The sequence below is a fragment of the Lepidochelys kempii genome, chromosome 1 (genome assembly GCF_965140265.1).
Source record: "Lepidochelys kempii isolate rLepKem1 chromosome 1, rLepKem1.hap2, whole genome shotgun sequence".
Taxonomy (NCBI): Eukaryota; Metazoa; Chordata; order Testudines; family Cheloniidae; genus Lepidochelys; species Lepidochelys kempii.
Window position 1 is genome coordinate 60606470 of NC_133256.1, and position 15552 is coordinate 60622021.

The 15552-nt window shown below is 43.2% G+C and overlaps 1 protein-coding gene across 15 annotated transcripts in view; it reads left to right on the top strand.

The window, feature by feature from the left end:
- Positions 1-15552, top strand: part of ENOX1 (ecto-NOX disulfide-thiol exchanger 1) — a 503910-nt gene that overhangs the window by 204831 nt on the left and 283527 nt on the right. The gene's annotated exons all lie outside the window — the stretch shown is intronic.

The following is a 15552-nucleotide window of genomic DNA, read 5'->3' on the forward strand; positions in this document are numbered from 1 at the left end:
ACCATTTTGGTTCCATTTTTTTCAAAATGAAACAGAGCAACTGGCTACCCTGACTCTGGGCCGTTCCTGTGGTGGCAGGGGAGTCCCTTGCCACAGAACAGGGAGCCTAGAAGCCCTGGGTTAAGCTGGGGTCTCTCAGAGCTTCTAGTCTCTCTGTCACGCAACAGAGAGCTTAGATCTTGAGAGGCCCAGCAAGAGCTGGGGCCCAAAGGCTTAGGGCAGTCCACATGGCAGGGCCACCCTGCAGCCATGGACCCAAAAAACCCTAGTGACTCTGGCCCTGAAAATTCATAACCAACTCTAGTGGGGACATAGTGGATTTAGTCTTAATTCAGTCCTGGAGGATGAGAGGCTTTTTACAGTTGTATCTATTTGGAAATAAGAATAAAAAGCAGAATCTGATGCAAACAGATGAAATGTTTCTCAGGGTTTGTAAAAGTTACAATGAAAGATGAGCTCTGACAGCTTTTTTCTTATTTTCTTATGTTTATATATCATGCTGACAATTCTGTGGGGCTGTGTGTTTTTTATTTGTTTTGGGATTTAAAAAAATCTATGCAGTTTCAACTAAGCAAATTCTACAGATTTCATGTTAACAAAAACCTTTTATCCCCTCTACATTTTCTCTTTCCTACTAAGGCAAGACAGAAGTGAAAGGTGCAAGCAGGGGAGTTGCTAGCTTACTGTGGGCTTAGTTACTGAATCTTCCTGAATCTGTGATTACAAGATTCACATGGTTGTTTTCCAGGCTGTTCATTAACACTTGCCAGTGTGGCATTGCATGGCTGAGCTTTGCAGTGATTTAGTTTTGTGCATAAGCTGAACAGAGTTATTGCATTTACATAACAGAGTCAATTTATTTTAGTACTTTAGGCTTCTTATGCAAAGGACAAACATTTATCAGTATCTATAGGTTTCAGAGTAACAGCTGTGTTAGTCTGTATTCGCAAAAAGAAAAGGAGTACTTGTGGCACCTTAGAGACTGACCAATTTATTTGAGCATGAGCTTTCGTGAGCTACAGCTCACTTCATCATGTAGCTCACGAAAGCTTATGCTCAAATAAATTGGTTAGTCTCTAAGGTGCCACAAGTCCTCCTTTTCTTTTTTCAGTATCTATAGTTCCTCTTAAATATTAATCTAAATCTCTGCTCTGATCGCCAACTACGTCTCTGCTCAGTGATCTGCTGCAGACTCCTTACCCCTTTCTCCCACTTGCATCTGCATGCCTTTTTACTAGTAGATAGGCATTCACATAGTCTATCACATGGTGTTGCATTTGGATTTTAAGTTTTGATTTATAGTTAGCTGTCTAGCATGAAAACTAAATTGTTTTGGAGAAAAATATAACTTTTTTTAGTTTCTGAAATGTTCTTTAAAGACTCTGTCTTATTCCCATTGACATGAATTGCAAAACTTTCCTTGACTTCCACGGTGTGGGATCAAGCCACTGATGCATATGACACCTAGAGCTAGAGTTTAAAAACTGTTCAACATCCACAATCAGGGCCTGATTTTCCAAAGTGCTCCGCTTCCATTTAAGGGTCTAAATAAGTGGCCTGGTATTTTCAAAAGAGTTCAACCCGGAATGTGCTCAGTTCTTTTGAAAATCTGGGTCTAAGTGTCAAATTGAGAGTGATTGTATGCTAAGCTCTTTTGAAAATCTGGCTTTTACTTATGTGCACAAATTGGATTCTTTTGAACATCTGGCCTCACTTGTGGATGCTGACCATGTGAAAATCTGGTGTTGAGTTTTTTCCGGCCTAGTGAAAGGTTGTATTGCCATTGTCACCAGGATGGATGCCTGTGCAAAAATAACAATTCTGAAGTAATTGTACTCAGTGCCTAAGTGCTTGATTTTTAAAGGTTTATTTTGGAAACCTTCCAGTATTGCTAGCTGTCTCAAAATCTTTTGTCATCTTTCTATATATGCTTTGCTCCTGCTGTGTCTGTCTTAGCCTCATTGCTTCCACAACATCAGACAGTTTTTGAGCTATAGCTGATCAGTATTGTATCCAATGTTCAGTGCAAAGAAAATTTTGTGTGGATAGTTTACAACTGTCTCAAGGCAGTACTAGTTCAACCACTGCACAGAGCATTAGCTGAATAGTAAAATATCTGTCCACTGGAGAGTTTATCCTGTGTGCTGAGTTATATCTTGAATAAGAACTCAAAACATCAACCTTTCTCATTAGAAGGTTCTTGCTGATTGGATTGTGTTGAACAGCTTATCATTACCTGTTCTATTTGTAAATGTTGTGTTTTTTTTTTAATCTCCTAGTTTATAGATATGCTTAGTAACGAATGTTACTCAGGTGGCCCATACACATCAGGCAGAATAATAATTGTAATACCCACTTTTATAGCACTATCTTGCTGTCTGGAGTGGCTCACAACTGTGAGTGCCAACCTCAGGTCAGACTGTCAGAAAACAGGACAGACAAACCGGTGGTATATTCTATAATTAGATTTCACCAAGCCAGAAACAAATGTGCACTCCTGGATTACCATATTAGTTTTACCATGGAGTCAGACAGTCCCTATAGGCTCTCCAGCCTACCTTGCCACCCAGACAAATTGGACTTTTTCATATTGGTTACAATACCACATTTCATTAGAATACCACATTCCCAACCCCAAAAGGCCAGTCACTTACCCTATGTCAAATTGGTACTCTGGATCTCACCAAAGACAATGCTGAAGCCAATTTCTCTAGTAAACTAACTAAAGGTTTAATAGCTAAGAAAAGAAATAAGTTATTGAGAGGTTAAAGCAGGAAAAATATATTAATAGGTGAATCAAAGTTTGATGGCAGAGATGTAGTGATCTGCTAAATTTCCACAAGTCTCTCAGAGTTACCCACAATAATTCTGAGGATCTCTGTCCACTTGTTCAGTATTTCACTTTGTTAGAATCCAAAACAGTTCAGAGATGCAGGATCGATCCTTGGATCAATTCTTATAGCGTCTTTCCAGGGAAGGCAATTTGGCAAGTGTATTCATTCACAACATGGGCTCTTCCTTTGTTGATAAAACGTAAACAGAGTCTTTGAACTTCCATTGTTGAACACAATGACCCATGCTTTGCAGTTAGCAATCTTTTACATTTCTGTGGCTCCAATCTGGTGCGACGGGTAACGTAAAGTAAACACAATGTGATAGCCAGAAACAATCCTTCATTCGTTTTCATAAAGTTTACACATCAAGTAAATTCTCATCTTAATACTAACACACACTTTTGATCTAGCATTAATTAAATACAAGGATCTATATAATGTAGTTCTGTGGTGGGCAACCTGTGACCCGCTGGCCACATGCAGCCTGTCAGGATAATCCACTGGCAGGCCCTGAGACAGTGTTTACATTGACTGTCTGCAGGCATGACCACCCGCAGCTCCCAGTGGCTGGGAACGGCAAACTGCAGCCACTGGGAGCTGTGGGCCGCCATGCCTGTGGATGGTCAATGTAAACATTGTCTCGCAGCCTGCCAGCGGATTACCCTGATGGGTCGCAGGTCACCCACCACTGATGTAGTGGATCGCAATCAACAGGTTATAGATAAGTGAAGACAATGTCATTCACATTTCCTTTGAAGTAAATTTAACATTCGAGTGAATTAATAACTTAACATTTCTTTGGTATTCATGCAAGTGAATTGGCCAATTGCACTGACCTGAGCTGGCCTGTCAGTGTCACAAGCACTTTTGATATTTAAAGTGTTTTGCAAACATTAATTACAACAACCCTGTGATGTGCCCATGTATGTATCATTTTTCTCTATTTTTCAGATAAGGAAATGAGGAACTGTGAATGTAAGTGACTTGCTCAATGCTACAAATGCCAGTGAAGGAACTGGAATTAGCACTGAGAAATTTGTAGCTCCAAGTCTTGGTGCTCTGACCACTAGACCATGCTTGTCTCGCGTTTAAAATGTTTTATTAAAATATTCATGCTTGTTGTCATAAATATAAAGGGAAGGGTAAACCCCTTTAAAATCCCTCCTGGCCAGAGGAAAAATCCTCTCACCTATAAAGGGTAAAGAAGCTAAAGGTAACCTCGCTGGCACCTGACCAAAATGACCAATGAGGAGACAAGATACTTTCAAAAGCTGGGAGGAGGGAGAAAAAAAAACAGAGTCTGTGTCTCTGTTGGTATGCTGCTTTTGCCGGGGATAGACCAGGAATGGAGTCTTAGAACTTTTAGTAAGTAATCTAGCTAGGTATGTGTTAAATTATGATTTCTTTAAATGGCTGAGAAAAGAATTGTGCTGAATAGAATGACTATTTCTGTCTGTGTGTCTTTTTTGTAACTTAAGGTTTTGCCTAGAGGGATTCTCTGTTCTGAATCTAATTACCCTGTAAGGTATCTACCATCCTGATTTTACAGGGGTGATTCCTTTACTTCTATTTCTATTAAAAGTCTTCTTGTAAGAAAACTGAATGCTTTTTCATTGTTCTCAGATCCAAGGGTTTGGGTCTGTGGCAACCTATGCAAATTGGTGAGGATTTTTACCAAACCTTTCCCAGGAAGTGGGGTGCAAGGGTTTGGGAGGATTTTGGGGGGAAAGACGTGTCCAAACTACGTTTCCCAGTAAACCCAGTTAGAGTTTGGTGGTGGCAGTGGATATTCCAAGGACAAAGGATAAAATTAATTTGTACCTTGGGGAAGTTTTAACCTAAGCTGGTAAAAGTAAGCTTAGGGGGTTTTCATGCAGGTCCCCACATCTGTACCCTAGAGTTCAGAGTGGGGGAGGAACCATGACACTTGTATAGTATAGCAGCTTATCTTAAAAGAGAGGTTTTGGACACTGCAGGCTCACTATATTTATTATAGACTTGAAATATGGAAACTGATATTTTGAAAAGACTGGAAATTCAACATTCACGAGAGTCAGATACCTCATGTAGGAAAGACAGCCTCTGGCAATTTTACAGTTTCTCTGCACTTGGCCATTGACTTCAATAATCCCTTCCTATTAAAAAGTAATAACAAAATATTTTTGTTTAGCAACCTACCTTTTCTGAATTGTTCTTCAGTTGAATCACCGTTGGCCCTGTCTAAGACCTTTTGCCTGCTGTTCTTTCTTAATGATGCCACATTGCTTATCTTATAAAGTCTTATATCCAGTATGTTTATTGTTTTAGATAGTTGCTTTTAATTTAACAGTATTTCAAATTCCCTGTACCACCCCAAGCTCTTGGCTGTGATGGCAGCCAGTGGACAATTTTAGTGTAATTTTACCATTGCTCAGTTCTGTAGAGCCCACTGCAAGGTCCAGTCCTAACCAGAATTTACATAGCAGTATGGGGAATGTAAGCTCCAGTCACTTCCATGAAGTGGCTTCTGCACTGAGCTTACCTATTCAGAGAGGTTGGATCGATATATAAGATGAGGAAGAGGGGAACTGAATCTGTATTCGCAAAAAGAAAAGGAGTACTTGTGGCACCTTAGAGACTAACCAATTTATTTGAGCATAAGCTTTCATGAGCTACAGCTCACTTCATCGGATGCATACTGTGGAAAGTGTAGAAGATCTCTTATACACACAAAGCATGAAAAAATACCTCCCCCCACCCCACTCTCCTGCTGGTAATAGCTTATCTAAAGTGACCACTCTCCTTACAATGTGTATGATAATCAAGGTGGGCCATTTCCAGCACAAATCCAGGGTTTAACAAGAACGTCTTGAGGGGGGGGGGGTGTTAGGAAAAAACAAGGGGAAATAGGTTACCTTGCATAATGACTTAGCCACTCCCAGTCTCTATTCAAGGCTAAGTTAATTGTATCCAATTTGCAAATGAATTCCAATTCAACAGTTTCTCTCTGGAGTCTGGATTTGAAGTTTTTTTTGTTGAAGAATTGCAACTTTCATGTCTGTAATCGCGTGACCAGAGAGATTGAAGTGTTCTCCGACTGGTTTATGAATGTTATAATTCTTGACATCTGATTTGTGTCCATTTATTCTTTTATGTAGAGACTGTCCAGTTTGACCAATATACATGGCAGAGGGGCATTGCTGGCACATGATGGCATATATCACATTGGTGGATGTGCAGGTGAACGAGCCTCTGATAGTGTGGCTGATGTTATTAGGCCCTGTGATGGTGTCCCCTGAATAGATATGTGGGCACAGTTGGCAACGGGCTTTGTTGCAAGGATAGGTTCCTGGTTTAGTGGTTCTGTTGTGTGGTATGTGGTTGCTGGTGAGTATTTGCTTCAGATTGGGGAGCTGTCTGTAGGCAAGGACTGGCCTGTCTCCCAGGATTTGTGAGAGTGATGGGTCATCCTTCAGGATAGGTTGTAGATCCTTAATAATGCATTAGAGGGGTTTTAGTTGGGGGCTGAAGGTGACGGCTAGTGGCGTTCTGCTATTTTCTTTGTTAGGCCTGTCCTGTGGTAGGTGACTTCTGGGAACTCTTCTGGCTCTATCAATCTGTTTCTTCACTTCCGCAGGTGGTTACTGTAGTTGTAAGAATGCTTGATAGAGATCTTGTAGCTGTTTGTCTCTGTCTGAGGGGTTGGAGCAAATGCGGTTGTATCGCAGAGCTTGGCTGTAGACGATGGATCGTGTGGTGTGGTCAGGGTGAAAGCTGGAGGCATGTAGTAGGAATAGTGATCAGTAGGTTTCCGGTATAGGGTGGTGTTTATGTGACCATCGTTTATTAGCACTGTGGTGTCCAGGAAGTGGATCTCTTGTGTGGACTGGACCAGGCTGAGGTTGATGGTGGGATGGAAATTGTTGAAATCATGGTGGAATTCCTCAAGGGCTTCTTTTCCATGGGTCCAGATGATGATGTCATCGATATAGCGCAAGTAGAGTGGGGGCGTTAGGGGACGAGAGCTGAGGAAACGTTGTTCCAAGTCAGCCATAAAAATGTTGGCATACTGTGGGGTCATGCGGGTACCCATAGCAGTGCCGCTGATCTGAAGGTATACATTGTCCCCAAATGTGAAATAGTTATGTGTGAGGACAAAGTCACAAAGTTCAGCCACCAGGTTAGCCGTGACATTATCGGGGATAGTGTTCTTGACGGCTTGTAGTCCATCTTTGTGTGGAATGTTGGTGTAGAGTGGCTTCTACATCCAGGATGGTGTTATCAGGAAGATCACCGATGGATTGTAGTTTCCTCAGGAAGTCAGTAGTGTCTCGAAGGTAGCTGGGAGTGTTGGTAGTGTAGGGCCTGAGGAGGGAGTCTACATAGCCAGACAATCCTGCTGTCAGGGTGCCAATGCCTGAGATGATGGGGCGCCCAGGATTTCCAGGTTTATGGATCTTGGGTAGTAGATAGAATATCCCAGGTTGAGGTTCCAGGGGTGTGTCTTTGCAGATTTGATCTTGTGCTTTTTCAGGGAGTTTTTTGAGCAAATGCTGTAGTTTCTTTTGGTAACTCTCAGTGGGATCAGAGGGTAATGGCTTGTAGAAAGTGGTGTTGGAGAGCTGCCGAGCAGCCTCTTGTTCGTATTCCAACCTATTCATGATGACAACAGCACCTCCTTTGTCAGCCTTTTTGATTATGATGTCAGAGTTGTTTCTGAGGCTGTGGATGGCATTGTGTTCCGCATGGCTGTAAACCTGGAAATCCTGGGCGCCCCATCATCTCGAGGGGTGCGGGTGGGGGTGAGAGAACCTGGATTTGTGCTGGAAATGGCCCAACTTGATTATCATACACATTCTAAGGAGAGTGATCACTTTAGATAAGCTATTGCCAGCAGGAGAGTGGGATGGGGGGGAGGTATTTTTTCATGCTTTGTGTGTATAAAAGATCTTCTACACTTTCCACAGTATGCATCCGATGAAGTGAGCTGTAGCTCATGAAAGCTTATGCTCAAATAAATTGGTTAGTCTCTAAGGTGCCACAAGTACTCCTTTTCTTTTTGCGAATACAGACTAACATGGCTGTTACTCTGAATCTGTTTTGTTCAGGGGGATGGAGAACTCCATGTAAATGAGCTCCCTATCCACTAACCACAAGTAGCATTGAGCGTATCTCTGATCCCTCTCTCTCACTCTGCTGGGAAAAGGAGTTACCAGCACTCACGTTGCAGCAACCCCTCTGCAGTTCTAGTGAGAGGAAGCAAGTCAAGGCTGCATTCCCATGCTTTTCAATAAAAAAAAGTGAAAAACTGTCCATTGTATGTGTGTTTGCCCAAACATTATAGTATTCTACTGACTCATGAAAATGTGAAAGTGAAATGGACTTGCCTGTTTTCATTGTCCAGACTAAGAGACATGGGGAAAAGATGAAAGAAAGAAAGTAGCAGTATAAATAGGGTTGGGAAAACTACGTTTTAAACTTTTGGTTTTAATAATCTAACACACTGTAGTTAAGTGTGTTTTTAAAATATTATCTATTTTCCTTCAAGTGTCTTTTATAGGCCATGACACAGTATGATGCAAAATAAAGATTAAGAACACTTCTGAATGCCTGGTTCAGAAATTTGAATAATATAACATGATACAAAATGGCATAGCCTTCAGTGTCTTTAATAATGCTAGTTAATTTCCTGCAAATGCTACTGGAATGATGCTCCAGTCAACTGGAATATTTTATTCATAATCATGAGGTGTTCAGTGCCTGTAATTACCAATTGTATTCCAATTTGTCAAGCTTCATAAAAGAGAAATGGTAGTATAAACTACAGTTTGATTTATCTAAGGGTCAGTGAATGTTTCCCATTATAAACTCCGGTTTTCAGGGGGTTATTTCTCAGTTGTTTCTAGGTTTAACATTCACTGTGTTACTCTGCTATCTTAGAGTTTTTAAAAATGTTATAGTAGCAAGTTTGATATTACACTACTTCATGACTAAAATAGACTTCAGAACATTGTTGAAGTTTAATTTGAGAGAGGTGAAAGGGAATGTCCCCTTGTGATCTTTCAGAAAGAGCTGGCAATGGAATAAATTGTCCTTCACTTTTCATTTGGGGCCTGATCCTGTGAAATGTTGAGCTCCTTGTATCCCCACTGTTTTTTCTGTGGAAGTTAAGAGAACACAGCTCATGACATGGACAGGGCCTTAACCTGTTTCTCATGCACATGTACCCTCTCTCCCCTTCCCTTCCTTTTCCTGCTTAAATCCATCCTGTATGCTGATAGCTATATAAGTGACTGAAAGACATGATCATCACACTAATTCTTGAGTACCTTGACATTAAATCACAATCAGGCATCCAAAGGAGGATAATTAAAAACAAACAAACAAAACCAATCAATGGTTCTGCCAAATCAGTGGCTCATCCCCTGCTATCAGAGTAAAGCTGCATAATTGCATCAATTTTCTTCTAACCTGAAGTTGAGCAAACCTTCAAGCCTAGGTATCAGGAAATCAGTCTTATAGAGACCACTGCGGTTTCCTGTCCTGCTTGGTGCATGTGCCCACCTAGATACATGCCTATGGTTATTGTGGGGAACAAACTGCTAAGAAGACTTCAGCAAATGGTTGCATTCATTTTCTATATCAATCAGTTTTGTGTCTAAAAACCCCAGTACAGCAGTACTGAGGTGACGCTGGATTCTTGTTTGTGGGTATTGTGGTAGTACCTAGGAGGAGCCCTAGCCGTGGGCAAGAGTCCCATTGTGCTACAAACACACACAAAAAAAGATGATCCCTGCCTCTAAGATCTAAAATTAGAATGATCTGTGACTCCGTCAGCTGTAGTTTATTCATAGTCTGATTTTATAGAAGCCTCTGGTGTCACAGTCTTGAATTCTGTGGCATTGAAACTGCTGCCACAGTTTAAGGGCATCAGGAGGGAGGGATATTTGATTGTTCTGCTTGGATGCCTTTAATGAGGAAAAAGTAGTGAGTTACCTGGACAACTAACTGTAAGGACCTTGCTTCTCCTAAACTAGTTACCTTGTATAACCAGCACCATTTTTTATGCCTATGTATTAATGAAAATGAATAAAAGCATTTCTGGGGGGAAAGGGAAATTTTGGCTGTTCAGCTAACTATAGTATTGGATGACAGAAAAGTGGTAGCTCAGCCATCACAACTAGCCAGTAAATATGTAGGCTTGTGTGTGGCGTTTGTTACATTTTAATTTTAACGTATGCTTGAAAATCGTCGTCTGAGTCACGGAGCAAGTCCAGTAGGGACAGACAAGCTTCCTCTCACTGCCTAATCAATGTGCCTCAAACCTGTCTTGAGGGAACCACCACTAAAGGTCAGAAGGAAATTCAGATTCCATGGCTTATGGAGTCCCTGGGCTTTTTGCTGATGCTACCAAAAATAATAGTGCCAACTGTGGTGTTGGCTTATATTATGTGGCTACCTTTTCTCTAGCAACTGTGCTGAGACCGCTGAGTCATCTCGCATAGGTAACCCTGTCAGACAGAAACAATTGTTCTAGGCAGGATTCAGAGCTGAAACCTAGATCTGAAAGGCTCTGTATGCAGTTCTCAAACCCTTAAACTACCCAATCACCTTCACGCTCCATAGGGTTGCCAAGCATCCAGGATTATCCTGGAGTCTCCAGGAATTAGAGATTAATTAAAGATTATGTCTTGTGATGAAACCTCCAGGAATACATCCAGCCAAAATTGGCAACCCTATGCTCCAGAGAGAGATTTTCAGTTACTTTTCCAATAAATTTCTTCTTTACCAGCTTTAACACAAACCTGGCTTTTCTTAGCATTCTCCTTCTGACTCTGGTGTTGCTCCCTGTTTCTGTTCATCTATCTGTAGTCTGCATTCTCATTTATTCTACTATACGTTTAATTGCCAGTGCTGTAAACTATTCTGTCAGGTTTTCAAAACAATTTATTTTGATGGGTAAATGTGGCATAATGTCTGATTGACCCAATATTCAAAATAAATCTGTATTTTTATGTTGGATGAATCATATGAGCAAATATTCTTCTAATGAATGTTTCCAGACTTTTTGTATAAATAGTAAATGTCATAATTATATTCACAATATGGATATTATTTTAGGAGATTGTTTACTGCATCATTGCCCAATAGACTAACTCATCAATATAGTATTACATTTCAGATTTAAACAATTGCCATTCTTAAAACTGTCTTTGAGTTTTAAATGCACTCACTGTTGTAACCACAAGTCTCTTCTTATTCCAAGCAGTGCTAGATTGGCCCATTTGTGGGGTTAGAAATGGGATGCAGAGCTGTCAGTTCCTAGACTACCAGTTCAAAGCCTGGCTAGGCTGGCAGTGGTAAAATGTCCTAACCTTCTAAGGGCAGATTAGGTGAACTGTTAGTGATCTCTGTCCATTTATTTTGGAAATGTATCCCCAGCATATACAACAAAAACATAGTTGATACTGCCAATTTTGTTGGCACCTCTGTAGTGAGACTAACATATGGTGATGGTACATAGTGGTCTCAAGTAAATAGCTAACAATTGTGACAAGTTATCACATTGTGGGATAGGATGTTACCATAGTTTTTCTTGCCTTTACTTAGAACAGGATATAAAATTGTGTGGTGATAACTGGTGAATGTTGATTATTTTTAATACTCTTATTTTTTCACAGGGTATGTCTACACTACGGAATTAGGTCGAATTTATAGAAGTCGGTTTTTTAGAAATCGATTTTATATATTCGAGTGTGTGTGTCCCCACAGAAAATGCTCTAAGTGCATTAAGTGCAATAACTTGGCAGAGTGCTTCCACAGTACCGAGGCTAGAGTCGACTTCCGGAGCATTGCACTGTGGGTGGCTATCCCACAGTTCCCGCAGTCTCCGCTGCCCATTGGAATTCTGGGTTGAGATCCCAATGCCTGATGGGGTTAAACATTGTCACGGGTGGTTCTGGGTACATATCGTCAGGCCTCCGTTCCCTCCCTCCCTCCGTGAAAGCAAGGGCAGGCAATCGTTTCGCGCCATACCAAGGCAAGCATGGAGGCCGCTCAGCTCACTTTGGCAATTAGGAGCACATCAAACACCACACGCATTATCCAGCAGTATATGCAGCACCAGAACCTGGCAGAGCGATACCGGGCGAGGAAGCGACATCAGCGCGGTCACGTGAGTGATCGGGACATGGACACAGATTTCTCTGAAAGCATAGACCCTGCCAATGCATGCATCATGGTGCTAATGGGGCAGGTTCATGCTGTGGAACGCCGATTCTGAGCTCAGGGAAACAAGCACAGACTGGTGGGACCGCATAGTGTTGCAGGTCTGGGACGATTCCCAGTGGCTGTAAAACTTTCGCATGCATAAGGGCACTTTCATGGAACTTTGTGACTTGCTTTCCCCTGCCCTGAAGCGCATGAATACCAAGATGAGAGCAGCCCTCACAGTTGAGAAGCGAGTGGCGATAGCCCTGTGGAAGCTTGCAACGCCAGACAGCTATCGGCCAGTTGGGAATCAATTTGGAGTGGGCAAATCTACTGTGGGGGCTGCTGTGATGCAAGTAGCCCACGCAATCAAAGATCTGCTGATATCCAGGGTGTTGACCCTGGGAAATGTGCAGGTCATTAGTGGATGGCTTTGCTGCAATGGGATTCCCTAACTGTGGTGGGGCCATAGACGGAACCCATATCCCTATCTTGGCACCGGAGCACCAAGCCGGCGAGTACATAAACCGCAAGGGGTACTTTTCAATAGTGCTGCAAGCTCTGGTGGATCAAAAGGGACGTTTCACCAACATCAACGTGGGATGGCTGGGAAAGGTACATGATGCTCGCATCTTCAGGAACTTTGGTCTGTTTCAAAAGCTGCAGGAAGGGACTTTATTCCCAGACCAGAAAATAACTGTTGGGGATGTTGAAATGCCTATAGTTATCCTTGGGGACCCAGTCTACCCCTTAATGCCATGGCTCATGAAGCCGTACACAGGCAGCCTGGACAGTAGTCAGGAGCTGTTCAACTACAGGCTGAGCAAGTGCAGAATGGTGGTAGAATGTGCATTTGGACATTTAAAGGCGCGCTGGCGCAGTTGACTGACTCGCTTAGACCTCAGCCAAACCAATATTCCCACTGTTATTACTGCTTGCTGTGTGCTCCACAATGTCTTTGAGAGTAAGGGGGAGACATTTATGGCGGGATGAGAGGTTGAGGCAAATTGCCTGGCTGCTGGTTACGCGCAGCCAGACACCAGGGCGGTTAGAAGAGCACAGGAGGGTGCGGTATGCATCAGAGAAGCTTTGAAAGCCAGTTTCATGACTGGCCAGGCTACGGTGTGAAAGTTCTCTTTTGTTTCTCCTTGAGGAAACCCCCCGCCCCTTGGTTCACTCTACTTCCCTGCAAGCTAACCACCCTCCCCTCATTGCTTGCAGAGGCAATAAAGTCATTGTTGCTTCACATTCATGCATTCTTATTCATTCATCACACAAATAGGGGGATGACTACCAAGGTATCCCAGGAGGGGTGGTAGAGGAGGGAAGGAAAATGCCACACAGCACTTTAAAAGTTTACAACTTTAAAATTTATTGAATGCCATCCTTTTTTGGGGGCAATTCTCTATGGTGGAGTGGCTGGTTGGCTGGTGGCCCCCCCACCGCGTTCTTGGGCGTCTGGGTGTGGAGGCTATGGAACTTGGGGAGGAGGGCAGTTGGTTACACAGGGGCTGTAGTGGCAGTCTGTGCTCCAGCTGCCTTTGCTGCAGCTCGACCATACACTGGAGCATACTGGTTTGGTCCTCAGCAGCCAGCATTGAATCCTGCCTCCTCTCATCACGCTGCCACCACACTTGAGCTTCAGCCCTGTCTTCAGTCCGCCACCTCTCCTCCCGGTCATTTTGTGCTTTCCTGCATTCTGACATTATTTGCCTCCATGCATTCGTCTGTGCTCTGTCAGTGTGGGAGGACAGCATGAGCTCAGAGAACATTTCATCACGAGTGTGTTTTTTTTTCTTTCTAATCTTCACTAGCCTCTGGGAAGGAGAAGATCCTGTGATCATTGAAACACATGCAGCTGGTGGAGGGGAAAAAAAAGGGGCAGCGGTATTTAAAAAGACACATTTTATAAAACAGTGGCTACACTCTTTCAGGGTAAACCTTTCTGTTAACATTACATACATAGCACATGTGCTTTCGTTACAAGGTCGCATTTCGCCTCCCCCCCATCGCATGGCTACCCCCTCAACCCTCCCCCCTCCCCATGGCTAACAGCAGGGAACATTTCTGTTCAGCCACAGGCAAACAGCCCAGCAGGAACAGGCTCCTCTGAGTGTCCCCTGAAGAAAAGCACCCTATTTCAACCAGGTGACCATGAATGGTATCTCACTCTCCTGAGAGTAACACAGAGAGATAAAGAACGGATGTTGTTTGAACGCCAGCAAACATACACTGCAATGCTTTGTTGTACAATGATTCCCAAGTACGTGTTACTGGCCTGGAGTGGTAAAGTGTCCTATCATGAAGGACGCAATAAGGCTGCCCTCCCCAGAAACCTTTTGCAAAGGCTTTGGGAGTACATCCAGGAGAGCCGCGAATGCCAGGGCAAAGTAATCATTTCACATGCTTGCTTTTAAACCATGTATAGTATTTTAAAAGGTACACTCACCGGAGGTCCCTTCTCCGCCTGCCGGATCCAGGAGGCAGCCTTGGGTGGGTTCGGGGGGGTACTGGCTCCAGGTCCAGGGTGAGAAACAGTTCCTGGCTGTCAGGAAAAGCAGTTTCTCCGCTTGCTTGCTGTGAGCTATCTACAACCTCATCTTCTTCGTCCCCAAAACCTGCTTCTGTGTTACCTCCATCTCCATTGAAGGAGTCAAACAACACAGCTGGGGTAGTGGTGGCTGAACCCCCTAAAATGGCATGCAGCTCATCATAGAAGCGGCATGTTTGGGGCTCTGACCTGGAGCAGCCATTCGCCTCTCTGGTTTTCTGGTGGGCTTGCCTCAGCTCCTTAAGTTTCACGCGGCACTGCTTCGGGTCCCTGTTTTATGGCCTCTGTTCTTTATGCCCTGGGAGATTTTGACAAAGGTTTTGGCATTTCGAAAACTGGAACAGAGTTCTGATAGCACGGATTCCTCTCCCCATACAGCGATCAGATCCCATACCTCCCGTTTAGTCCATGCTGGAGCTCTTTTGCGATTCTGGGACTCCATCATGGTCACCTGCAGCTTGCCACGCTGGCCAAACAGGAAATGAGATTCAAAAGTTCGCAGTTCTTTTCCTGTCTACCTGGCCAGTGCATCTGAGTTTAGAGCGCTGTCCAGAGCGGTCACAATGGAGCACTCTCTGGGGTAGCTCCCGGAGACCAATACCGTCGAATTGTGTCCACAGTACCCCAAATTCTACCCGGCAAGGCCAATTTAAGCGCTAATCCACTTGTCAGGGGTGGAGTAAGGAAATCGATTTTAAGAGCCCTTTAAGTCAAAATAAAGGGCTTTATCATGTGGACGGGTGCAGGTTTACATCGATTTAAAGCTGCTAAATTCGACCTGAAGTCCTAGTGTAGACCAGGGCACAGTTAGGGTGGAAGTACATTAGCAGTTCATTGTGGAATAGCCTGAGCTGCTGCTACTTAGTGACTGACTTGTTCAGGGTATAAAAACAGGAGTTCAGTTTCTTAGTGCTCTCGTTCTGGCACTTGATCCTTCTTATGAGCCATAAATGCACTCCTGCTCCTGATTTATTTTAA